Here is a 27,980-nt window from a genome sequence, read left to right as displayed (position 1 = left end):
TCCTCCCTGACCCATCACCTCCATCTCCACCCCCATTCACCTATTGTACTCTATGCTACTTTCCCCCCAACCCACCCCCCCTCTCACTTATCTCTCCACTCAGCAGGCACCTTGCCTCTATTGCTGATGAAGGGCTTTTGCCTGAAACATCGATTTTCCTGCTCTTCGGATGCTGCCTGACATGCCGTGCTTTTCCAGCACCACTCTAATCATCAAAAATTAAGTTTTATTTTGATCATAAGTAAATAATTTTGTTTATTTATAAAAGTAGTTGCTTGATCTTTTTGGTTTAAAACCTAATACAGGTTAGGTCTTTAATTGGTTATTTTGGTGACTAGAAAAATGTCGTGACCTTTTGGGAACTAAAGCAAGAGTGCACTACTCCAAACTTAGGTGCAGCTCTTAAAATTAAATCACAAACTACTGGAATGATCATTTTCCATGTTAGGTCTTCATTTGAAATTCTCTGAGTAAAAGTAATCTTATGAAGCTCTGTGGAGTGCTTTATAAAGAAGTAAATTATAAAACAAAACCCTGATGGAGAATTATGCTATGTGCCTCTCTCCACCAGCACAATGAATTACAACAATGTACCCTTAAGATCACACCTAGTCTTTCACAAATAATGGCATTCAATGTTAGAAATGATCATTTAGGACTCAGGTGTGATCTGAATGTGTAATTTGTATAAGAACACCTGCAACAAGTCAGACATATTTTACAACAGTCTTCATTTCTGGCAAAATTTAAGGCAGATTTGATGTGATCTCCCTCTTTAAAGTGCAAACTTTGAAGTTCTCTCCAGGTCAATTCATTTTTCCACAAAATCATTAGAATCGCAAGGTTTGCATCTGTCACAAAACAAAGTAATTGAATGTTGGGCTGTGTGCCAGCTTGGTATGTTTAGATCGGTGTATTTCTATTCCCTAGCTAGCTGCCTCAATCCTTCTCCGTCAACATTTAGAGATTAAGTTAGTTTGTTCACATCCTTGATGTAACATTTGATTGTAAGATGAGCTTCAATCTCATATTTACTCAAAGCACTTATTTTCACCACGATAACATTCCCTAACTTTGGCCTGCCGCAGTTGTTCTGCTGCAGAAACCCTCATCCATGTTTTTGTAATCTCTAGATTTAACTGTTTTGATGTATTCCTGGTTGGTCTTCCACATTCATTAGGTTACCATTATAATGTTTTAACATTCTTGACACCCCATTGTCAGAGTTTGTGGAGGAGTTAGGGGAATGGCAGAGAGCTGTCAAACTGGAGATTGGGGGAATGGAGGTGGTGATGGATACAGGCAAAGCACGATCACTTTCTCAACAATAATTTTCAGGTGGGGATGGGACATTTGAGAAAATTCTCTTTAAACATATGATTTCAATCATTGACAGAAATAAAACTTGGGTGTACATGTTACAGTGCTATGGAGCTGGTTTCAAAATTCATCCACTAGCCTTTCTAGTCCATGATCAGCATTGGTGCCTCTGAGTGACAACCCCATTCGCTCATCCTGTGACTCACCATGCCCGCAGATTTAGAACACCCATCTTAATTAGAATGCACGTTTGCCACTGTTTCACTTTTATATGGAACATTCAAATTATTAAATAAAATCTGGGTAAGGTACTATAAATCTTATCTGCCTCATGAACATGTTCCAGAAGCTTTGTCAATAATTTTATTTCAGTTGTTTGATTCTGTTTTATTTCATCTGGCTGCTCAAACCATTAGCAAAATGATATACCACAGGGGCCTGCAGAGAATATAATCATATTGCAGCATGCATAATGAGATGGACTTGAAATAGCTATTAACCACTGTGAAGGCAGGTGGAATTATTCCAACTAAATTCTCTAGACCCCATGATGAAACACTGTTGTACCTCAGTTATTTAATTATTTCAATTCAACAGTTAAAAGCAGAGCAATTATACTACAGTGAATGTTTCTTCACACTTAAAAATAAAATAAATTTTTATTAATTTTATATATATTGGTACCTACTGCATTTTATTAATGAAACCATATTACTATTCATATATTATTAATTGTACCCAAATACATTCATATTATACGATAAATTCGCTGCTGCATGCTGCTTCGTTGGTTATCCCATTATCATCATCATATTTTTTAACATGAATAACAGTTTATTCATGAACAAGGCCATCATCCAGCACCACCATAATTACCTGTCCTGGATCATTGCTTCAGCTTCATTGCATACAAATCCATTTCCAGTCAGCCTTTTTGCTGTAACAGTTTTCTTGAATTTCCTTCCCCTTGCTTTTTTTTTCGATTTCTAATGAGCAGATGCAATGGCATCACACTGAATTAGACTTTATTGTGGTTGTTTGATACACATCAGTAACTTCTGTCGATACAGTAAGTTATCAAGTTACACTGAGTGATATTGTAAAGGTACCCAGTGAACAACATATTTTCTCCATGCAGGGCTCTAACTTAATTCAGTTTACCTAACATAGTACCTAACCTACTTTCCAGGATTCAGTTCAGGCTCAACATGTCTGTCATCAACAGACAAAGACGTAAATAAAGGTTAAATCTACAGTGTAAGGTTATCAGCCCTGAAGTTATGCAATTATAACTTAAAGTCATGTGAGGCCTTCAAAGAACAAAACCTGTCAGTAATTTATAGATAGATTTTTTGGGAGTTGAGGAAGTAGAGTTTCTCCCGCAACTAGCCCTGACACTCTGACCGCAGACCTTCATCAGGTGAGACTGACTACGCCTGCTAAAAAAGGCAGTGTTCGATAGTGTGGATTTGAGGTTTTCTCACAAATAAGAATCAGAAGCAAATGCTCTCCTGCGTGGAATCACACTAAAGCAAAGGAAGATAGGTGTGTTTTTTCCAAGGCTTAATCATCTTACCACAAAGCATTATGGCAGAGGAGATTCTCCAAGTAATGTCTGGGGCTCAGTCATCATGAATTGCTTCAATGACTTTCCCTACACCACAAGATCAGTTTTGGGAATGTTTACTGTCATTGCTGCAGTGTTTAATCATATTTGGTATTCTTTTGATAATGTATGTGCCTCTCCACAACAAAAGTATTCATGCTTGGGCTGATAAATGACAAGTAACACTACAAGGCAATGGCCATCTTTAGCAAGAGAGAGTCCAACCACCTTCCCTTCACATAGAATGCCAAAACTATCATCAAATCACCTACCATTTGTTACAATGCAAGACAGCCGAACCAATTCAGCCTTTCTACCTGTGTATTCATAACAGTTTCTCCAATAGTTCCTAACCATACTTTTGAATAATTAATTCCAGATGCTGATTTTGTGTCTCAAACAAAGTACTTAACAAGTTATTAAATACCCAAAACTTTAGCAGATAAAAAATCTTAACTAACAAGGTAGATTGATTAATGCCCATGCTTCAAACCCAAAACATTTGTCCTCAGACCCTATTCACACAAAAGACAGACAAACAAACATATGCAAGGGAGAATTTGAAAAAAACCCAAAGCTGGCCAGCTTAATTAATTGGTTTTCATGATGGGTTAGGCATAGAAGTGGAAGTCTTGGCTGATTTTCTGGAGCCTTGGTTCACTCAGGTAAAGGTAGAAACACTTCTGACTCAGTTTTACACTCTCTGGTGTTCCAAAAGCTGATGTGGGAGACAAGGCAGGGAACTTCCAAATCTTGATACGGTGTTGACAGCAGCTAGCTCATTTCACGTAGGGGACTTCTACTGCCTTCCAAAGTCAACACATAAACAAAGCCAATACACCGGGACGTCCCATCGTGTTAAGCAATGGGATCCTGTGTGAGAACCTCTCTGGCTATGTCAAAGGCATCTTGAAATGCATAGTACAGTGGATTCCAGCCTCTGTCACAACACTACAGATTTCCTCCAGAAACTTAGCACCTACGGACTAGTCAAACGGGGAACATTCCTTGTCACAATGGACATGTCAGCACTCTACACCAACATCCTCCACGATGACAGCATTGCTGCAACAGCCTCAGTACTCAATCCCAACAACTGCCAATCTCTGAGCATCATCCTACAACTCATCCAATTCACCCTCAACCACAACATTTTCACCTTTGACAACCAGTTCTTCATCCAGACACACTGAACAGCCATGGGGACCAAATTTGCACCCCAATATCCCAACATTTTCATGCATAAGTTCAAACAATACCTCTTTGCTGCACAGGACCTCCAACCAGCACTGCACACCAGATATATTGACAATATTTTCTTCCTCTGGACTCATGGAGAGTAGTCACTGAAACAACTATACAGTGATATCAACAAGTTGCATCCCACCATCAGACTTAACATGGACTACTCTTTAGTATCTGTCTCATTCTTGAACACTTGCATCTTCATCTAAGACAGGCACCTCAGTAACTCACTCTACTGCAAACCCACGGATAATCTCATAATGCTGCACTTCTCTAGCTTCCACCCAAACATGTTAAAACAGCCATCCCCAATGGACAAGCCCTACACATACACAAGATCTGTTCAGATGAGGAGGAATGTGACAGACAAATGAAGGTGCTGAAGGACACCCTCATTAGAACAAGGTACAATATGCAACTCATCGCTCACCAACTCCGACATGCCACAGTGAGAAACAGTAATGACCTCAGGAGGTCATTACCCTTTGTTGTCCCGTACTTCCTAGGAGTGGAGAAATTACACCATGTTCTTCGCGGCCTGCAACATATTATCGATGAGGATGAGCACCTCATTAAGACTATGCCTCCACTTCTCACCTTTAAACAACCACCAAACCTTAAACAGACCATTGTTCACCACAAACTGCTTAGACTTCAGGACAACATCGACCACAACACAGTACAACCCTGCCATGGCAACCACTGCAAGACGTGTCAGAGTGTTGACATTGATACCACCATTACACATAGGGACACCATCCACTACGTACTTATGTGACTTGGTGAACATTGTCTATCTCATACGCTGCAAGCAAGGATGCCCCAAGGCATGGTATGTTGGTGAGACCAAGAAGACGCTATGACGACGGATGAATGGACACTGCACAACAATTGCCAGACAGGGATATTCCTTCCCCGTCAGGGAACACTTCAGCAATCAGAGACATTCAGCCTTGGTTCTTCGCCTGACCATCCTCCAAGGTGAACTTCAGGATACGCAACAACGTGGTGTGGCTGAGCAGCGGCTGATGGCCAAGTTCGGTACCCATGAGGATGGCCTCAACCGGGACCTTGGGTTCATGTCATACTATAGGTGACCCCACTACACTATACACTCACTCTCTCACACACACACACACACACACCACACTCACACTCACACTCATGCACACACCCTCTCACAGGCTTACAATCTGTCACAGTCATGCACACACTCTACCAAGCATGCATGCAAACACACTCACACTCAGTCTCTCTCTTTCTCTCTTTTGAACACATACAAGTCTATGAGGTGATATTGCATTTGCAGAATTGCATTTGCAGATACATTCTATTTTGTTCAAAAAGCACACAATCTGCAGGAAGTCAATCCATGTAATATTTTACAAATCCCGACTTTGGAAATAGAACCAATCTGACTCAAGATTGGGGTACAGACAGACTCTAACCTCACACCTTTAATTCCTTGTCTGAGCTGAGATGTCACTTCTTTTTTCATAAAGCCTGAAGTTATCTCGAGAATGTGACTTGAAAAACGTTCTGGGATTTACATATTAATGAACTGAAACTTGCAACTCATTCTAAAAGATGAAAGACTTAACAGCAATCTAGATTTTTCAAGATATCATATCAGTTGCATGACACTATGGTCTTTTGCTATATAAAGTCTGTGTCTTATGATCCTGCTCCACAGCTACTTGATGAAAAAGCCGTGCTCCAAATGCTAGTATCTCCAAATAAACTTGGACTATAACCTGGTGTTGTTTGATATTTTAACTTTGTCCTCCAGAAAACACAGTTCAAATACAACTCTTCCCTGGAATAACACAGATACCAACATCAAGCTTTTACATATTGACTACAGCTCTGCCTTCAACACCATAATTCCAAACAAACTCATCTGCATTCTCCAGCAGCTAGGTCTTGGCTCCCTCTTCGACTTTCTGGCTCATAGACCATAATAAGTAAGAATAGGCACAATGCATCTTCCATGATAATTCTTAACACAACAGCCTCCTACTGTATCTCACTTACACTCATAACTGTGTGACCAAATTCCACCCAAGACCATTTACAAGTTTGCTGATGAAACACCGCTGTAAGTCAGATCTCAAACAACAACGAGGCAGAGCACAGGAAAGAGATTGAGTTCTTAGAGGCATGGAGCTGTGACAATGCTGCTCCTTTAGCAAGGTTATGTTGTCCTTGGTTTTTTTCAAGAGGGGTTGTAAAAGACAGAGGTTCTGATTTGTCTGGCTTTTGGGACGTTGCTAATGGCTGACAGATACTGCCTAAGGCAACAACCAGGGAAAAGGATTTTAGTTTTTTTTTCAAGACATGTACAATGAAAGGGGAGTGGCCAATACTCCCAGTTCAGGTTCGTTTTGGTTTGGGCTTTTGCAAACAGTCTGTTCGAAGCTGCTGGGAAAGAAAGTTCCTTGTTTCAGGCTGATTCTTTCTGTAATATCTCCTGTAAGAACTTAGTTTGAACTTACTTTTTTTGCTGAGGGATGTGTTTATGGAGATGTTGTAACTGGAACAGCTCCTTTGTTAAGTTGCAGAGGTATCATGTCGATTGGGTTTTCAAATAGTTGTTATTCTACATTCTGTTTTCTCTTGCTTGTGTATCATTCGGTGGTGCGTAAATAAATTCTGTTTTACTTGAAGTCAAGTGCATCAGCATCAGCTGACCAACTGCATCACTCCTGGAATATCCATCTTACATCTGCCTAAAACAATTCAACATGTTAGGGTCTGGGCTACCTTCTTGAAATGTTTTGAAGGGGTCTGGCTTGATGCCTAACAGTGAAAAGACAACAATCTCTCCATAAATGTCAACAAAATGACGGAGCCAATCATTGACTTCAGGAAGAAGAATGAAGGACATACTTCTGTTTGCATCAATAGTGCTGAGGTGGGGATGGTCAACAGCATCTCTATAGGTCTGATAGACAGTTTCTCTATCAGACCTACAAAAGCATTCAGATCATATTTCTTAAGGGCAATAAGGGATGTGCAAGAAATACTGTCTTGGCAATGGAACCTACACCCATTGAATGAATTAATAGTTTTGGAAAACATCTTTTCCCTCACCACCTCATACTCAAGAAATTACTTTATTCTAAGGCATCATACTTTTGGTCCCCTAGCAACACTCCACCAGGCATGACAATGTTCCAATTGCTTTGGATAGGAGACAATACAAACTTAATTCAATGAGGTTGGTATAAACAACTTGAATCACACAATGAATGGGAATATTCCAATCCTCTGTACTCACTCACCCATATTTATATTAACCCCATTACTTCAATATTGAAAATCATCTGATTTATTTTAAAATTATGCATTTATTGAATATACATAATTTTGCTTGGGAAAATGTGAAGTCTACATTTTCTGTCAATTCATAAAGTGTAAAGGTACCTTGAGCAATGGCATTCTTATGCCAATTTGATGTCTTTGATGAGACTGTTAAACCTGAGACCTGAATAGCAGGAGAGGAGCTCTGTGAGTGATAGGTCTGTGTTGCATTAATCAGACTAAGAGGCATGGTCAGAAGAGATGTATTGTGAGGATGCATTCAATCTCATTATATGTTGGGTTATGTCTCACGGTCAGTATATCACTATAACCTTAAGAGACATGCTCATAATATTTATCACTGCCCCACATCATGTAACCTGAAGGTTTAAAGATCTTACAGTCTTACAGTCCATCTTGCCACAGATTACTATTGAAAACATGCTGCTCTGTTGTAACTTAATAATTGAAAATTAGCCCAAAACTTTATGTACTTGCAGTGGTGCTGTTTATACATAATAGTCAGCTCTAATGAATATGTTTGGACTCTTCCATAATAAAGATATCCATACTGCTTTTCTTATCTTAGAAAACATGTCATAAGCATTGCTGCATCAGGTAAAGTACCTGCTGGAAGTAAGCCCATACCATTGCCCAACATATGTAAGGTTCCAGTCCCTGGGAATTCAACTCCTCAGCAACATGATCCCAATCTTTCCTCAGGCTGTGTCTTGCGCAGACCCTATTGAATAGACAGTGAGCCATTGAGTGAAGCTGGCTGCCTAAATTGAAATGATAGTGCTGTTCACTCTCCATTGTACAGAGTCTGTACGTAGCTCAAAGGACCGTGAAGAAGCTTAAGAGCCACTTCAATGAAATCATGCAACTGTAGTGAGTGAACTCAAATTCGACCGTTCTGCAGCTTAAACTGTATAAGTGCAGGATCACGCCCAAAAGTCACTTTAAAATAATCCCTAGTCTGAAAAGTTCTGTCACATAATAACATCAAAATTCTTTCTCATATTTTTGACCCTCAGTTACCAGAATGTGACATTAATTATTTGTACCAGGATGAGAAGTTAAATTCTAAGAGTGGAAATTTTGTGCTCTTCCTCTGATGAGTTTGGCAATCATGGATCTGGAAAAAGGTGGGAAGTAGGTTTTTCAGGAATCTGCTACCTTGCACCTAAGCCAATGGCAGGGAATCTCATGGATGTCTTTCACTGGGGCGATTAAGTGAACAATTAATGATGTTTTCTTGCTGCCTCTGGTGTTAGTCAAATAGTGAGAAGGGGGCCCAACATATGGGGAGTATGACAAGCAAACTCATGTGGGGTTGCTTGTGGGTCGAGGGGTGGTTTCTTGCTCAAAGGCATTCAGTGTCTGATCAAGAGGCTTAACGTTGGGAAGATTGAGGTTGGATTGGGACCTGCCAAGAGGCATGCCCTGCCCAATCTTCCTGACAACTCACTAGGCTCTAATCCAGTGAACCCTTTCCCACAATCACCTCTTACTATCACTTCTACCAAGTACATCTCCAATTTATGACTGTGAAATAACAACTGTAGAAAAGCTGTATCTAGGACTTAGAGTCATAGAGATGCACAGCACAGAAACAGACCCTAGCTCCAGCTTGTCTGTGCCGACCAGATATCCTAACCTAATCTAGTCTCATTTGCCAGCACTTGGCCCATATCCGTCTAAACCCTTCCTATTCATATACCCAAACAGATGCCTTTTAAATGCTGTAATTGTACTAGCATCCACCATGTTCTCTGGCAGCACATTCCATACACGCACCATCCTCTGTGTGAAAAAGCTGCCCCTTTCCCCTCTCACCTTAAATCTTTACCCTTTAGTTCTGGACTCTCCAACCCCCTGGAAAATACCTTGTCTATTTACCCTATCCATGCCATGATTTTATAAACCTCTATAAGGTTACCTTCTCAGCCTCCAACGCTTCAGGGAAAACAGTCCTAGCCTATTCAGCCTCTCCCTATAGCTCAAGTCCTCTAACCCCAGCAACATCCTTGTAAATCTCTTCTGAGCCCTTTCAAGTTTCACAATTTCCATTTGATAGAAGGGAGAGCAGAATTGCACACACTATTCCAAAAGTGGCCTAACCAATGTCCTGTACAGCCACAATATGAGCTTCCAACTCCTATACTCAGTGCTCTGACAAATAAAGGAAAACATACCAAACACCTTTTTCACTATCCTATCCACCTGCGACTCCACTTTCAACGAGCTATGAAGCTGCACTCCAAGGTCTCTTTGTTCAGCAAGACACCCTAGGACCTTACCATTAAGTGTATAAGTCCTGCCTGATTTACCTTTCCAAAATGCAGCACCTCACATTTTCTAAATTAACACTTGTTTGTTGCCTGGGAATCATTTACAATGGAAGGCCTTGAGTAGGTGCAGTAACACCACTAGACACCAGCTCACTGAAGATCTCACATTCAATGCAGCACCTGACCCCTGTTTACCTTGCAGCTCTTGCTGAGCTGGACTTGCATTCCCAGAATCTTTGATCCTGGAAAATGCTTGTAACCATCCAGTTACGTGGTTGAGAGAAACAAGATGCTGTTGGCTGGACAGAAAGAAAAAAAGGCAACACTGTGCCAGCAACCGAGATGCCCATCACTTCCACAAGATTCACAACCTCCAGGTCTCAATTCCTTTCAGCATTCATCTTGCATTTCCCTCCTGATTGGCACTCTCAAAATCCCAGTCATGCCACACTAAGCCAGCTCTGTCTGCACAGTTTGCTATAAGCCTCTTGCTGTGCAATGGATTAAATATTTCCAGGCCTATGTTTTGTGTAGCAGAAACCTTCACTGAACTTCATCATTCTTATCTTATCTCTTGGCACCACACTTGCAGACAGGCAAACATAGATTCTGCTCCTACTGGCTGGTATTTACTGATGAAATTGGGTGATAGTTCAGCACTAATTTACATTGTGTTGGTTATCTTGACGTTAGAATTAATTTTATAGTGAAAAATGTGTGGACATCACTGTTCATTCAAGGTAGCTATTAGCAACCAAGTAGCTCATATCAGAGATATGCATTGCTCTATGAGGTTATGAGACTGTAGAGGCTTACAAAGCTAAATGAATGCTAAAGGTTGCAGACAAACAACTTTATACTTATACATTCTGTACTCAAATAGAGAGGCCTTTATCAGCATTGTGCTGTATTTCAGAGAAAAACCTTAAGTACTTTCCAATGAAAGAAAATATTGAGAGTCTATTCTGACACCTCAGCCATGAATTGGAAAAGGAAAGCTGAATATGTTTTTCCTGTTTGATAGATAATCCTTTATTTCCAAATCTATTATTTAACTTGCCACTTCTCAACATTTCAATGAGACTGTGCAACTGTATCTGCCGCCACCATGAATATAATTTACCATGGGAGAAACAATCTGGGTTTGATTAATTGTCATGTCATGGATTCACAAGTGTTATGGCACAGAAAGAGGCCATTCAGCCTATTATAGCTCCACCTGCTCATTAAATAAGCATTATCTCATGGCAATTTCCTGCTTTTGTCCCATGCTCTTGCATTTTTTTTAATCCAAATCTTCATCTACCTCCATCTTGAATGCCTCAATTGAACCTGCCGCTACCAAGCAGTGCATTTCATACTTATAACTACTCTGAGTAAAAAGCTTTTTTCTCACTTCACCCTTACTTCTTACGTAGATCACTTTAAATCTATATCCTCTTGTTTTTGTTTCTTTTACAATTGTAGATCTGAAGTCGATAATCAATTTTCACACATGATTTAAGAAAAAGGAACAGAGACTTAAACTATTGACCAGAGACTTAACAGAACTAGCCATATAAATGAATGTCACAAAACGGAGTAAGAGTCTGAAGGGTTAATGCTAAGGAGTACCTTAAATGGTACTCACCATGTTGGTTATTGCTGAAAAAGACATTTTTGTTGAAGCTTTTCATTTTACACTGAAAAGGCCATTTGCTAGAAAGACCAAAACAAAAAAAAAGGTGAAGAATGTTGTTTTCTATTTACATTGATATTTTTGCCAATTGTCCTGAATGCCATCTGGGACAAGTGTATTGACTTATACCATAAGATGTAAAAGAAGAAATAGGCCATTCTGCCCTTTAAGTCTTCTCTGATATTCAAAGAGATCATGGCTATGTATGGGAGAGAAATTGGGATAATGGCATTGAGATAGAGGATCAGCCATGATCATATTCAATGGCGAAATAGGTTTGAAGGGCTGAAGGAAAATTGCATTCACCAATAGTCTGAAGACATATCAGTTTCAGAGACTGATTGGGTGCTGGATTCTCATTATTTTCAAACATCTGTCTAGTCCTTAGTGTGGGATTTAAGATAGTTCATATATAATTGCGAACTGATGGTTTTCCAATTCTTATGAAATATTTTCTTATATTCTAACATAAACAAACATTTAAAAACATTGACATAATAGAGCTGAAATTCAGTGTAGTGAGATAAAGTCTGGTCGTTTGCCCACTTTGATGTTTTCCTGATCCATTGGGTAATGTGCAGCCTATAGGCAATTATAACGAGTGCCTTTTTTGTTAGAAATATTCAAAGGTCTATTTCAGGCTGAATCTTTTGTACTTTCAGTATGATTAAAAACTCACAACGTAGTCAATCCAAAGTTCATCTTTCTCTATATTTTCATAAGGTGAGTGTGTTGCTGGCAAGGGCAACAAGCTCTCATTGTTCTTGAAGTGAATAGATTCCTCAGCCGTTTCAGGGGGCAGTTCAATTTTAACAACATTGCTATGAAAAATTTACATAAGATCTAGGAGCAGGAGTAGGTAATGAGTCCTTTGAGCCTGCTCTGCCATTTAATACAATCATTGCTAATGTCATCTCAGCCTCAACTTGACATTCCTGCATGGTCCCCATAACTCTTCAATGCATTGCTAATTGAAAATCTGTCTATCTCTTCCTTAAATTTATCCAATGTCCCAGCATCCTCAGCCCTGTTTGGAGTCACACGTAGGTATACCAGGTAAGGATTGCAGAATTCCTTCCTTACAAGGCATTTGGGAACCAGATGGGTTTTTAATGACAATTGATAGTAGTTTTATGGTACCATTATTGTGACTACTTTTCAAGATATTTTCTCATTAACCTGCTCAGAAATATTATTAAACACCTCTGGAACAGGTAGATCCCATACCCAGGTCTAACTGGGTCAAAGATAGGGACGCTACTATTGCATCTCAAGAACCCAAGACTAGTTTTCAATGCTACATTTTCCAACAACAACTGTAGTTGAATTTGAGAACATTGGACTGATTGCGGATTATTAAATCCAGTGACATGATCACTATGTCACCTCCCCAATGATATTATTTTATCACAGGTTTCCCTCTCATGCATTATGTTGAGTCTGTACTCAAATTGAACCCATTTCTTTCCAGTACTTCTGCTTATAAAGGTGAAACATTGCTACCTATAACTATCAATACTGTTTCTCAGCAGAAATATTTTCATCCCTTTTTAAGAAGTACCATTTTATCAGAAGTGAATTACTTTCTTTGAGAGTCAAGAATGTGGTACTGATGAAGGGCTTTTGCCTGAAACGTCGATTCTCCTGCTCCTCGGAGGCTGCCTGACCTGCTGTGCTTTTCCAGCACCACACTCTTGACTCCAATCTCCAGCATCTGCAGTACTCACTTGCACCTACTTTCTTTGAGATGCAGTTCTACACATCTAATATCCTGTGGAGAAAAATAAACCTTTACAATCTGGCTTTCCCCAAGCTTAATTAATGGAATAACATTTCTTTAGTGATAATATTTAACAGAATTGAAAGCTTTCTCCTCTTTGTTTTGATCAGAGGTTTAAGTGGGTATCTTCAGACTGAGAGTGACATTTCTAATCAAGGATCAAACATGTTTCTCTTCTTTCAATATTGACTGTTTTTATTTCAGATGTTTTTTTTTTATCTCAATTCATCCTGGCTTGCTGTGAGGTGTGCAATGCCTGCGTACGGAAGTGTTTGATGATAATGACTTTTCATATTCTATTCAAATGATTGGCTGGTGCAGTGACAGAATAGAACCATTAGAGGGCAGCATTTAGCTCTCGTTTCATCCACTGCTCAGCTCAAACCTCCAGCTGAAAAATTGCAGGTGGAAGTAAGGTATGTGAACCTTTTCAATATGTCATAGACAAGGGTGTCCTGGGCTCATATTTCCAGGAGCAGCATATAAATCAGTTGGATTGTATCTATTACCAACAGGTCAGTGTGGATATTTTTAACCAGGACCTTGTAAAAATCAAATTAACCAAATAATAAGTCTAGTTCAAGCATTCAAGAGTATAAAGCAGAAAATGTGTGAGAGCATATTAATGTAACATACACAAAGAAATTACAGCAATGCAGAATCCAAAAATGGAGAGGAGAGAAGGTGGAAATGCCCTTTACATGGTGGGATAATTCTCATTATTAAGTTAATCACAAAGGAAGCAAGATATTAGGTTTTGGTGTTAATCTCCTCTCATTAGGAAGAAGAGGGTCAGTGTAATGTTTAACATGAAATGTCCTCCAATATACAGTGTGTCATTTTTATACTGGCTAGTTGTATGGCATCTGAGCCTCTGCCATGGAGAGGCAAGACTTTTACTAAAGGAGTTTAACCCAGGCTTCCACAGTTCAGCTGGAAAGTTACCGGTTACTACACAGGTGTCAGGAAACCCACCTGTAAAGGGAAGGCCACAAGTGGTAACTTAAGATGATAAGTGCCTTTTAAAGAATTCTTAAGAACATATAAGCATTATTAGGCCATTCAGTCCTTCAAACCTATCACACCTTTCAATAAGATCATGGTTTCAAACCTATTTTCCTGTTTGCCTCCTCACCCCAACAGCTCTTTATTCTCTTGTCTATCAAAATACAAAAATTCTTCCTTTAATAAATAACTATAAAGACTAATAGGATCGGAAGAAACACATTTGTCTCCACTGGAACCTCATGTTACACCACTTGATCTTTCAGCAGGAACAAGTAACATCAGCAGATTAAGTGCAGCCTAATCTAATCTCTGACATTAACCCTTTCAGAATCTTTACCATTTAAACCTTTCCTCACTTCCATCTTAAAAGGGAGAACTCTTATTCATAAACTGTTTCCTAGTTTGAGTCTTTCCATTCTCCCACTTTTCACTCCCTATTCAGTCCTCTCAGGAACCAGTTTACATCTAGCGTCCTCATTTAGCATTTGGCCTCCCCTCTGCCAGTCATGGAGTTGTTGTGTCTCACAGCTCCTGTTTGTGATTTCAGACTCCCCATCATGATCGTTGATTGACAGTCTTGTGTGTTGCTGAGATTGCTTCTCTCTTCACCCAGTTCCCATTCCTGATTGCTGGCCATCCTCTTCCCCTGAATATTACTGACCATGCTGAAAGGTCATTGGCAGTAAGTGCCTGCTATTCATTTTCCCACCAAAGCATTTCTTGCCAAATTGCCTGTCTGCCAGATGGAGGTTGAAATAGTCATTATAAGCACCGACTGTTAAATTTGACAGAACCTCTCTCTGTCTGTCTCTCTCTCGTTCCCTCTGTCCTTTACCTTGTCTTACTCCACAGCTATTTTCACCGTCTTACATTTGTGCCATCTCCCTAAAAATTTTGAGTCAATGTTCCAGCTCTATTCTTTACATAATTTGAGAATGGAATATCACTGTCATTTATCACATATGGATGCAATTATAGTTATTCTGAGTGATTAAAATTGAAATGTACAAGACTGCTGAGAATTGAATCTAGTTAATGTTTTAAAGCAGTAATCCACATCAGTTCAGCAATTTTTGTAGCACTCTTGATGCTATCCATTATAGGTTATACTGATGTATCAGTACAGTACTTAGGGAGTGTTGGACTGTTGTGGGTATCATTCATTAGCTGAGCTCTTGGATTAGAGCCCTTTGTGCCTGCTGGGGTTGGTGTGATGTGTATTCTACAGTGCTGTTTGGAGAAGGAAAAAGAGCTCTCCAGCTGCCCTCTCCAATATTTTTCCTTGAATAATACAACATGCACAAAATAAAATAGGCTAACTCATTAAATTATTCTTGGTGAAGTCTTTGTGGTGCGGTATGACTGATGTGCAATATGACTAATCTACTTGTCTGCATAAAAATTGTAACAAAGTTAGGTGCACTGTAGATAGTGTAGAAATTTGCATAAAATTACAAAAAGAATATTGATAAGCTAAGAGGAGAATAGGCAAAATTTGTGTGGTATGGCGTTCAGTTGGAGCTAATTTTCTTTCTGGCATCTTGGTACTTTGAGAACAAACACATGGGTTGTCATAGAAACATAGAAGATAGGAGCAAAGGACAGGCTATTCAACTCCTCAAGCCTGCTCCACTATTCATTATGAATATGGCTGATCATCCAACTCAATAACCTAATCTTGCTCTTCTCCCATATTCCTTGATCCCTTTAGCGATAAGAGCTGTATCTACAACTACTTCAGAATGCAAAATATTTTTGGCTCAACAATTATCTGCATTAGTGAATACTACAGACTTGCTGCTTTCTGGGTGAGCAAATTTTGCTTCATCTCAGTCCTAAATGTATCTAAACTCCTTTGACTTCTGTATATTGGTTGTAAATTACTAAGGCCCAAGCATTGACCTTGCAGCATTCTGATTGTCAAAATTTCCAACTTAAAAATGCCCGGTCTATCCTTTCTATCCATTAACACAGCTATGGTTTTTCTAATCTGTTCACTCTGGAGCAGGTGGGATTTGAACTTGGGTCTCCTGGCTCAGGAAGTAGGGACACTACCACTGCTGCAAGAGCCTCCCAATCAACTTTCTGGTTCTAGAATTTTCTTTGAATTAACTCAAGAATATTTCATTATTTTTGGAAATTAATATACCAATAGTGCCTTTTTTTAAACCCCAATTGAACCTGCACATACCTCCTGACCTTCTGGATAGTTCTGGCTTCGTGTTACTCAACTCCTGCCACAAGGCAACAGCAGTTTTATTTCTTCTGCCCTTTTTTTCCCCTAATGCACTGAAGTATTCACTCTCAATTCCACTCCAAGACTGTAAACTCTTGTAAAGAAGGTATCAACTTCAGTTACCACACACAAAACATGCCTAAAGTTGAACAAAAATAATGTCTTCTCTTCTTAGATCACACAGAATAGAAATACAGATCTAACTTAAAGCTAAACATTGTTCTGCTCACTTTAGAGCCCAAGTTTCTGTAAAATAATAACGCTATCATGAGCCATCATTATAATAGTCACTACAGTTAAAATAATTAATTCAGAGAACAAGATCTTAAGCATTTGAGAGATGTGGAAAAAGTCCTATTTAAATACATGCCCTAAAGCTTTCTTCAGTGATGAAATAGCTTCATCTAATAGCAGTTCTGTAATAGTGATACTACACACTAAATTCTTCAGAAATGTCAGCAACACGCCAACAGCTACTCGTGCAATTATTATAAAGTTACAATCAATAATCAGAGGCATGGACACACCGTTTTCCTGACCAGTGCTCCCTGTGATGAGGGTGCTTGATTAGCGAATTAACCCTAGTTTTCCCTTTCTTTGCACTGAGATTGTTAGGAATTATAAAAAAAAAGGACAATATGGAAAGCTTGGAATGAGAAAAAGCGGGAGTGTTGTAAGCCACGCAATGACCAGTTTCGTAGGTGCTGACAATATTTGAAAGATTCACTAATTTGTGTTGGGTCTATTCAATGTTGATGAGGACACAATAAGATGTTTATGTGAAATCCCACAAAAGGTGATATCTCCGCTCAGACATTGCATTAAAGGCATGAGGTTAGAGAGTGCAGGTATTCCAATCTTGAGTCAGACTGGTTGTGTTTCCAAAGTAGGACTTTATAAAATGTCACATAGATTATTTAAAAAAAAAAGCCTGCCTACAGACTGTGTGCTTTTTGAATAAAATAGAATGGATCTGCAAATACAATTCTGCAAATGAAAATTCACCCCATACTTTATAAATGTATGTGTGTGGGGGAGGGGGGGGGTTGTTGTAGAGAGAGCTAGTGAGGTGATTGAGTGCGGAAGAGAGAGATTGTGAGTGTGTGTATGTGTGAATGTTTAGTTGAGTGTGTGCATGAGAGTGATGGAGTATGTCTGTGAGAGGGTCTGCATGAATATGTAAGAGTGTGTGTGTGTGTGTTGACATGAACTCAAGGTCCCACACGCACACCCTCTCATAGGCATATACTTCAACACATTCTCTCTCTCTCGCTCTCTCTCTCTCTCTTCCCCACCCCCCTCCCCCACCCCTCACAGCATATATATATGGGATGAATTTGCATTTGCAGAATTGTATTTACAGATACATTCTATTTTGTTCAAAACGCACACAATCTAGGCAGTCATTTTTTTAATAATCTATATGACATTTTATAAATTCCTACTTTGGAAATAGAATCAGTCTGACTCAAGATTGAATACATACACACTCTAACCTCATACCTTTAACGCATTGCCTGAGCTGAGATGTTACTTTTCTTTATATAAAATCTTAAATTGTCTCAGGAATGTTCTGGAATTTACAAATTAATGAATCAAAACCTGCAATCCATTCAAAAAGATGAAAGACATCACTGCAATCTCGGTTTGTTCAATATATTGCATTAACTTTATGACACTATGACCTCTTGCTATAAATTCTGTGTCTTGTGATCCTGCTCCTCGAACTGCCTGACGAAGGAGCAGTGCTTCAAAAGCTTGTACTTCCAAATAAACGTATTGGACTATAACCTGTGTTATGTCATTTTTAACTTTGTCCAGTCCAACACCAGCATCTCCACATTAGGAGTTGCAGTGGTATTGGATAAATAAGGCTGATTTGCTGCTTCAGATTCCCCTTTAGAGGGATTAAGTAAGATCAGCCAGTATAGAAAAGGGAGTGAAGGCAGAAATAAGAGAGTGAACATACTTCATGAGATGAACAGATTTCTTTCAGAGAGTAGCTTCATACGTTTTTGATGGGTTTAATGGAACAATGAAAGAGACTTTAGTCTCAACTTGTAATAGCAACATTCGAAGCATATCAAAATTATGAAAACAAAGTTCAGCTATTGCTGAAACTCTGTGATGAAAATGTAGGAAATATTTACCAGGTCAGGTATTATCTCTGTAGGTGCTGTATGGTCTCTTGAATTTTTCCAGCTTTTTCTAAGCAACCAAAGTTACATTGACCTAGAAGTTCATAGGTGTAAATATTGGTGCACGATGACAAAATATGTTCAGCAACGGGAAACAGGTTGTAATCAGCCACAGCATCTCTGATGTAGGAAGCAGAAAACTGGCAGGTAGTGCATTCCTCATTGCCGACAAAAGACCTTTCTGTGAGAATGTGTGCTCGTTGGAAAAGGACACAGATGAATTTGAATGGGATGTGATGAATATTGGTTAATACCACTGCAAAGGTCAAATAATTAATAAGGATAACTTGTGTCAAACACTAACTTGATTGGCTTTTGCAAGCATATCCAGCAAAGAGTGATCAGCTGCAAGAGAAGCAGTATATGAAGGCCAGGAATATCGTTAGAAAAAGAGTAACATAACAAGTTCAGGCCAGAAGAGAGATGATCAGACAATTCCGCTATCAATCATGTTTGAAGACTGTATTCTTTTATGTGTTGGGAATGGATTTACTGTAAATAATTTTATTACTCTACAATGGTCCACTTACGCCTCTTTTCTGAAGGAAAATCCTAATTTTGTCTGATGATGTTTCTGTCATGTTGAGAAGTAAAATTTGTTGACTGTAAACACTGCACTGTCCAAATCCAATTCAATGGTTGATATAGTGATGTCAATATCTACTTGGTGGAAACAATCAAATCGATTTTTCTGTAATTGATGATCATGCAGAGGGTCTTGACAGTAACAGGCATACTGATTGCATAGAACTGCACTGACCACTTGGGCAGTTGGAACCATACCTTATCAGGGAGTAGTCTAGAAAGGCAGACAAAAAATATATATCACTCCTGGTGCAGCAAAAATGGGTTGGCAGTCATTCAATCTCTTTGCTGTGCTTCTGTTTTTTTCTTCCTTTATATGTATTTGTTGAAAAAGATTTCAGAATTTATGCTCCATTGAGCTACATTTGATTTATGAGAATTTCATGTGCAGAGTATCTCATGAGGTGCAAATGTTATTGCTTACTTTTGTTTAAAATCAGTGATGTGAACAAAAATCAAGGTCAGTGCTGTCTAAAGCAGAGTTTACCCTGTTTGTTTCGTACAAGGGATGTTCACTTTCCTCAAACATTATTAAGTATCCCTACAATCAATGATAAATAAGCAAATGTAATTCAGGGCAATGTGGATGTCGGGATGGTGGGGGTGGGGTAGGCTCGGAGGGTATGGTGGTAGAGAAGAGGAGCAGAGGAAGCACTTGGCCACTATGCCATGATTCTAGTAACGTCTGTTTGCAAATAAATATATGGGTAAGCCATTTAGTGGATGCTTAATATAGAACACACAGCCAAGCATCAAGTCTTTCAGTTCAGATTGTGCATGCCAGTGTTCATACTCTGTACACACCTTTATTTAATCCTGACGTGTTCCAGATTCAATCATTTCATTAAATGACTGAATTGCGTTTCCCCAAACACAGGAATAATTTGACGTATTTGCTGGTTTGTCCTGTGTGGGAGCAATGGCTGTTTGGTGACCAGCTGTGAAAGCGCTGTAACCTAGCAAAACACAGTGAGTGAAAACTGGATGGACAAATAAATGAAACCACATCATAGAGACAGAGTTATGGAGGTTAGTTACAGAATGTCAGGCATTATACTGATGCTTCCATAAAGTTGAAATTAAAACGCATCGGAGGGAAGAAACAGCATATTTTGCCTAAGCATAACATTGATTCAAAAGAGTCAACATGGGTTGGTCCCTAATTTGGCCTATCCTGGAATTATTTTCTCCTTTACAGGACGGTAAGTTCAGTGGCTGCAGAGTTAATTTAGAAACAAGACAAGTTGACTGCCTAGCTGTTAACATCTATGGGCAGCTAAATAGCAGAACACGTTCTTCACATGCCAGATCAACCTGAAGAACAGAATCCTGCAGGAACACAATGTCTCTGTTCCAGGATAAACACAAAGATGACGCAGTGAAATTTATAATAACGTGGTTGTCTATCCCGATGGCTAAGTGGACACCTGCTGCTGGTCTAGGCAAACAGCCAGGAAGGAAGCAGCAAGAGAGTGAAGGCTATTAAAAAAAGCATTATTTGAAAATGAAAATGAAAATGGAGAGCTAACAGCATCCTTACATTTTTATAATCAATGCTACTGCAGTTGCTGCACTATACTTCAGCAAATGTAATATTCTACAACTGATTTGCTTCATTAGAAACAAGGATTTGCTTCCACTTTGAATCACTTTTGACATCCAGCTAATAACATGAAAAGGAATTCCTGGGTGCTTGGGAGCTTTGTGAAAAGGACTCACAGAAAGAAATACACAAAATAAAAAAGATATTGGAGGTGAACAAATTAAACTTTCCAAGATTATGAAGGAATCTGACAAGAAGGTCAATACCAGTAAATTGTTCAAAATGAAGAAAGGCTCTATAGCCAGGAAACAGATGTTTCTGATGAAGTTAGGAATATCTAGAATTGCAACATGTGGAAGCAGGTCATTTGGCCCATCAAGTCAACACCAATGCTCTGAAGAGCATCCCACCCACACTCCCCATAATCCTGCATTTTCCCTTTCCTTGCACACTATGGACAATTTAGCACAGCCAACCCACTAACCTGCACAACTTTGGACTCTGGGTGGAAACCAGAGCACCTGGAAGAAACCCACATAGAGACAAGGAGAATATGCAATCTCCAAACAATTAGACCAAGGGTGGAATTGAACACAGGTCCCTGGTGCTAACCACTGAGCCACTGTACCACCCTAACATCAAGCCAGCGTTTCTCTCCGAAGGTGAGATCTTTGTTTCAAAACAATCAAACCTTTATTTGAAAGGTCAGGTGAAATCACACAATGCATTTTGTTAAATTATTCATCCATGGTTTGTGAGCATTAGTGGCAAAGCCAACATTGATTATTTGTTCTTAACTGCTCTTAAACTGAATGACTTGCTCGGGCCATTTCAGAGGGCAGTTAAGGGTCAACCACATTGTCCTAGCTCTGGTTACATGTCATCCAGATTAAGTAAGGAAAACAGATTTGCTTCCGTAAAGGACATGAGTGAACCAGGTGTGTTTTAAGGAAAGCCACATGGTCATCATTAGGCTCTGTCCTTTGAAATTCTAAATTTCTTTTTATTGAGTACAAATCTCACTATCGGGGAATTTGACGGTTGGACCGATTGGTCTGTTTCCTTGCTGTACATCTCTATGACTCTAAGACTCTATGACCCTGTGCAGCTAATGCCTTAACCTGGGATTGGTAAAATACTCGTAGCATTACCACTGCACTACCAAACATAAGTTGGAAACGTCTCTTATACAAAATAAAGTGATTACTTTTTTAAAAATAAATGGCTTTGCTCCTTTGTTAAAGTAACTGGAAGAACAGATCTATGTTCTATGTTTACAGTTCACATGAATGTGTTGATGCACTTACTACCAGTGTCAGGCAGTACAAATTCAACCTTGGAATATTGGCAGCATTCCTTTAATTCTCAGGAAAAGGCCACACTGTCAGTACACAGAAGGACAGAAGTTATAACATTAGGAAAAAGACCTGTGATCCATGAAGAATGGCTCATTTATTTTCTGCTGTGGTAACTTCACTTGTGATTGCCCCAGGCACAATCGTTTCCAACATGAGCTCTGTGTTTTCTTTGGTAGCAAAGCTTTGTCACTCTTTTCTGACAAAAAAGAAACATTTTGCACAGGATTTAGTCTGTTGGGCATTAGCCGATTCCCATGCCCACTGTATTCTAATCTCCCACTGGCAGAGATACTGATGAATTTTATAATAACTGTTTCCTTACAGATTGCAGTTTAAAACATTGAGGTTTAATTAATAGAATTGTAATATCGAAACAAAGTGATAGGCAATAAAGGCTGGCCTAGCCCATAATATCTAGATCCAGTGACCAAATAAAGAAAAAAAAGTCACAATAATACACTCCAGATGCTGGAGATTTGAAATAAAAACAGAGACTGATGAAGGAAATCTGAACATTTGACAGCATCTATGGAGAGGGGAAACACAATTCACTAAAATAAATGTAAAAGTAAGAACTGTGGTTGCTGAAGGCCTGAAGTTCTTTAGAACTGTCAAGAGACTTGAAACGCTGACTCTGCTTTCTTTCCACAGATGCTGCCAGACCTGTTGAGTTACTCCAGCACTTTTTGTTTTTGAAACAGAGTTCACATATTCAATCCACTACATGTCTTCTTCAAGTATGAAGGTGGCTGGAACTGTGATCGTTTTTATACTGTTGAGAAAGGGGTGGGGGGGAGGGTGAGCAGGTGGAATAGATGAGTCCTGGTTTTACGGTACAGAAGAGGGGATTTAAGAAAAGATGTTTGTGCCCATATTTGTAGGTAACTGCCTGAAAGGGTTGCAGAGGCAGAAACCCTCAAGATATTAGGTGAGCATTTCAAATGCCCTAATATTCAAGGTTGTGGGCCAAATGCCAGAAATTAAGATTAGAGCAGATGCATGTTTGATGACCTGCATGGAAATGATAGGCCAACGGGCCTCTTGATATGGGCCAGACCAAACCCACTCAAAACATATCAAGGAGGTGGGGTAGACCCTAACTTTTATCTGACTTAAAGGCAAATGTAAGGAACTCCAGATATGATTCAATGAGAAAGACTATGAGGCTTTAAGCAAAGCACACTTTATTCTTAGATCACAATTAAAATACAAGCAAAAAAAAAAATTGGCAAAGGTTTTACTCTCAAAATACTTTACAAAATAATATATTAGCGAGTTTTGAGAAGAGTTGTAGCTCAGGTTGAGGTTCTGGATGTAGGTTTGCTTGCTGAGCTGGAAGAGTCATTTCCAGATGTTTTGTCATCCTACTAGGTAACATCTTCAGTGGGCCTCCAAGCAAAGCACTGCTGATAATTCCTGCTTTCTAGTTATATGTTTGGGTTTCTTTGGGTTGGTGATGTCATGTCCTGTGGTGATGTCATTTCCCATGGTGATGTCACTTCTTGTTCTTTTTCTCAGGAAGTGGTAGGTGGGGTCAAACTCGATGTATTTGTTGGTAGAGTTCTGGTTGGAATGCCATGCTTCTATAAATTCTCATGCATGTCTCTGTTTGGCTTGTCCTAGAATGGATATGTTGTCCCAGTCGAAGTGGTGTCCTTCCTTATCCGTATGTAAGGATACGTGTGAGAGGGGGTCATGTTGTTTCGTGGCTTGTTGATGTTCATGTATCCAGAAACCCAAAAAAGCAGACAAAACATGTCCAGAAACCCTAGCCACTCTCCCCTACATCAAAAACATCTCGGAAATGACTGCCAGGCTACCCAGACCCCTTGGCATCATGGTAGCCCACAAACCCACCAACACACTAAAACAGCAGCTAATAAGACCCGATACAGAAAACAAGCACAACTAATGTCATTTACAACATGCTGTGCAAGGACTATAACAAACACTACATTGGACAAACAGGCAGAAAACTAGCCACCAGGATACATAAATATCAACTAGCCACAAAACAACATGACCCACCCTCACGACTATTTTTACATACAGATGAGGAAGGACACCACTTCGACTGGGACAACACATCCATTCTAGGACAAGCCAAACAGAGACACGCACGAGAATTCCTAGAAGCATGGCATTCCAACCAGAACTCTATGAACAAACATAGCGAGTTCGACCCCATCTACCACCCCCTGAGAAAAAGAACAGGAAGTGACCTCACCACAGGAAATGACATCACCAACCCAAAGAAACCCAAATATATAAATAGAAAGCAGGAATTATCGGCAGTGCTTTGCCTGGAGGCCCACTGAAGATGTTACCTAGTAGGGTGACGAAATGTCTGGAAACCTGCATCCAAAATAATATATTATTTAACTACTACATCAACTGTTCCAACATAGCAGCATCCCATAAACACACCCCTAGCAAAAGCAAATTCAGCAGAACCAATTTCAGTCACTTGAAATCTCTTCCAGTCCAAGAGAAGAAACACTGATGATAAATCGAGTTTCAAGTTCAAAACCCCCAACTTCAATAGCTGAAAATAAAACTAAAACCTTGGGTCTGTATGAGATTGACTCCACCAACTCATGTTTCTTTTGACAAATTTTTAAAAACCCTAAGCTATTTACTCTGCTTTTCATTGAGCAGACAGCTTGACACCAGGTTTATAACACGCTTCTTCAAGAGAAACAACACAACAAATCCCTCTTAAAGCACACCTTGTCACAGCTGTACAAACACTTACGATTCTATGGTGAGTGTGCTCAGAGCAAAGGCAAAATTTCTACTAGTGGTAGAGATTTCCTGATGAAGAGTAGATATTAATGGTGGAGAATAACAGTCATATGTACGAGGGCTAAAAGCATTCAAATTAATCACCGTGGGCAGGTGGCAGAGAGGATATGATCAAAATAGAAACCAGAGTTCATGATCTAAAGTTGTCATGCATGAAGTTCACAAGTGAAAAAATGAGAAACTGGAGGAACAGCACATGTTGGGCATCATTGGAACACTTCAGCAGAATGAGGACAGAGACGTTAAATGGTGCATTGAAGTGGTAAATGACTGGAAGATCTGGATCATTCTTGAGAACAAGATTTCACAAAGCACCCACCTAGTTTGCCAGAGAAGACTTTAAGGTAAACATAGCACCAATAATATCAGTTTAGGGTTTCTTGCTGCCTAAAATGGTCAGATGCTGTATTACTGATGAGTAGAATAACTGTTTAGAGACATTCAAATCATACCTAATGTATTGGCTGGTTTGTTGTAAATCATGCAAGATGTATTCCTCTTTGAACATCCTTTGTCTGTAATCTGTAGCAACCATTAAATCAAAGTCATTTAGTGTACAGTATTGGAGTGGATGTGTGGACTTTCAGAGCTGGAGGAGTGCCAGCTACTATGGAAAAGACAGCAAGGGATATGTAGCTGAAAATGTGTAGATTGAAAGGCTAAAACAGCGTTATCTACTGTAACAAAGGCAGCAAGATAAATATAGATTTTGAATGAAAAAATGGAAATAAAACAGCCTACAACAGTGACATACTGGTGAGTCAAAATGGTTGGACATTACCCATACCCAGCTGAAATGGAAATAAAAAGGGAAAAAAAATACAATTGGAATTTCTTCCACTGTCAGTAACAAAGCTATGAAAAAGCAACAGAGTTAAAATTAACACAACACTAGGTTGTAGTCCAGCGGGTTTATTTGGAAGCACTAGCATTTGGAGCACTTCTCCTTCATCAAGTGGTTGTGGACTATAAAATCATGAGACACAGAATTTATAGCAAATGTTTACATTGTGATATAATTGAAATTATATATTGAAAAAGTCCTGGATTGTTTAAGTCTCTCATCTTTTAGAATGAGCATGTTTGTTTCAGTTTTGTCATATGTAAATCCCAAAACTTTCTTAAAGTTACATCCTCAAGTGAACTTTAACAATTGATGCCATGTTGACCTAAATAATGCATTGAAGGTATGAGGTGCCCTGTGTGAGACTGTCTGTGCCCCAATGTTCAGACTGATTCTAATCTTAAAAAAAGGATTTACAGAATCTTACATGGATTCATATAGTTTTTGAGCAAAGATTTTGCAGCCTTTGAAAACACACTTTGAATACCATAATTCATATTATGTGAGAGTGGTGGATGTCCAACACCAGAGCTGAACGGGAGGTTATCAATTTATGACCGCGCTGATAGATTGACCTATATCACATGAGTTAGCTAACAAAGCGATGATCTCATCAGAGACAGGATGGTCTTAAGCATAAGACCTCTTGTGAGATATGTCTGCTGAAAGAGGTGAAACTTATACTCAAGATATGCACAAAAGATCTGAGACTGTCAATCAACAGTTGGAGTGTCCTAATGGAAAAAGAGAGAATGTTTTGCCTTATGCTGAGAGATGCTCCAGGCCAAATGTTAGCAACAGATTTGAAAAAGGAAGAAATCTTTTTGGAACAACAAGCAGACTCGTACAAAATAAAAGGAAAAGTTTCCAATCTGTGGAACATAATTTTCAAACTGCAGGATGCTGATTCATTCTAAATGCAAGTACTTAGCTAGAAAGAAGCAAAACGGGGCTATACAGCTGGCTGCTGTAAGATTGTCAGCTGATAATTTCATTGAATCATTCTACACTGTACAACAAGTTAGCATCATCAATTCTAAAGGTGCTAAATGTTGTGATTGCGAGAATGGTGACTGCAAAAGCAGAAGATGATCGATTGAGCATGAAACATCAGTCAGATACTGGTATTTCAATGCAACATCATAAGCTTTGCAAATCCAGGCAAAAGATTCAAGATGGTACCTAAAAATGACTGATTTAATCTCATCCACAATTTTACTTTCATGCCTGTTCTCCATAATCTTTCAGCCCATTACTAATTTAAAATCTGACCGTCTCCTCATTAAATTTATTCATAGTCCTGGCATTCATTGTCCTTTAGGTTAGTGAAATCCATCAATTCATGACCCTTTGCCAAATGAAATTACTCCTCTTTTGTTTTGAATCTGCTACCCATCTCCTAAAACTATGACCTTTTAAGCTAGATTTCCCCAAGTGAGCAAAGTCTGTTCTATATCTGATTTGTTACTCACCTTTACTTCACCTTTACTGAGATTTCCTCTCATTCTTGCAAACTCCAGAAGTATGGGCTAAAGTGCTTAATCTCTCTTCATAAGACAAACCCCTCATTTCTGGAATCAAAATGGTGATCCTCTTCTGAACAGCTTTAAGAAAACTACATTCCTCCTCGAGTAAGGGGACTAAAATTGCACAAATACTCAAGCATCACTAATGCCTGCAAACTTCCATATTTTTGCATTCTATTCCTTTAGCAATTCAATGCCAAAACTCAATTTGCTCTCCTTAATACCTGTATATCTGCAGTTGAAACAAATCTAAAGCTGGGACTGGTAACCCTGTCTCACAGGCCACTATGCCATTGACTGCAGTACAGATCCTAGATGATTATAAAGATTTTTTTTAAACCGGTTTCAGATGCCTTCCCGTTGAATATCATGTCAAAGCTGATAAGTGTGAGACCAACTCAGCATCTACTGAGGAGAATTCCAGACTCCCTCAAATCCTGCCTGTAATATTAGATGAAAGAAGGGAATAATCAAGGGAGGGCCAACTCTTACAGATTGGTTAGCAGCATGGTAGCAGTGAAATAAAAACTGGAGAACTGAGAGTCAACATAGATCAAAAGGATCTCAATAAATTGCTAATGAGATCCCACTACGCCATGCCAACTATCAAAATAAGTTGCCATAAGTTGTCAAGGCAGGGTTTTATTACCC

Source organism: Chiloscyllium plagiosum, unplaced genomic scaffold (assembly GCF_037043375.1).
Source record: "Chiloscyllium plagiosum isolate Xiang-an unplaced genomic scaffold, Cpla_swu_hap1 HiC_scaffold_4, whole genome shotgun sequence".
Lineage (NCBI taxonomy): Eukaryota > Metazoa > Chordata > Chondrichthyes > Orectolobiformes > Hemiscylliidae > Chiloscyllium > Chiloscyllium plagiosum.
Note: the sequence above shows the minus strand (reverse complement) of the source record.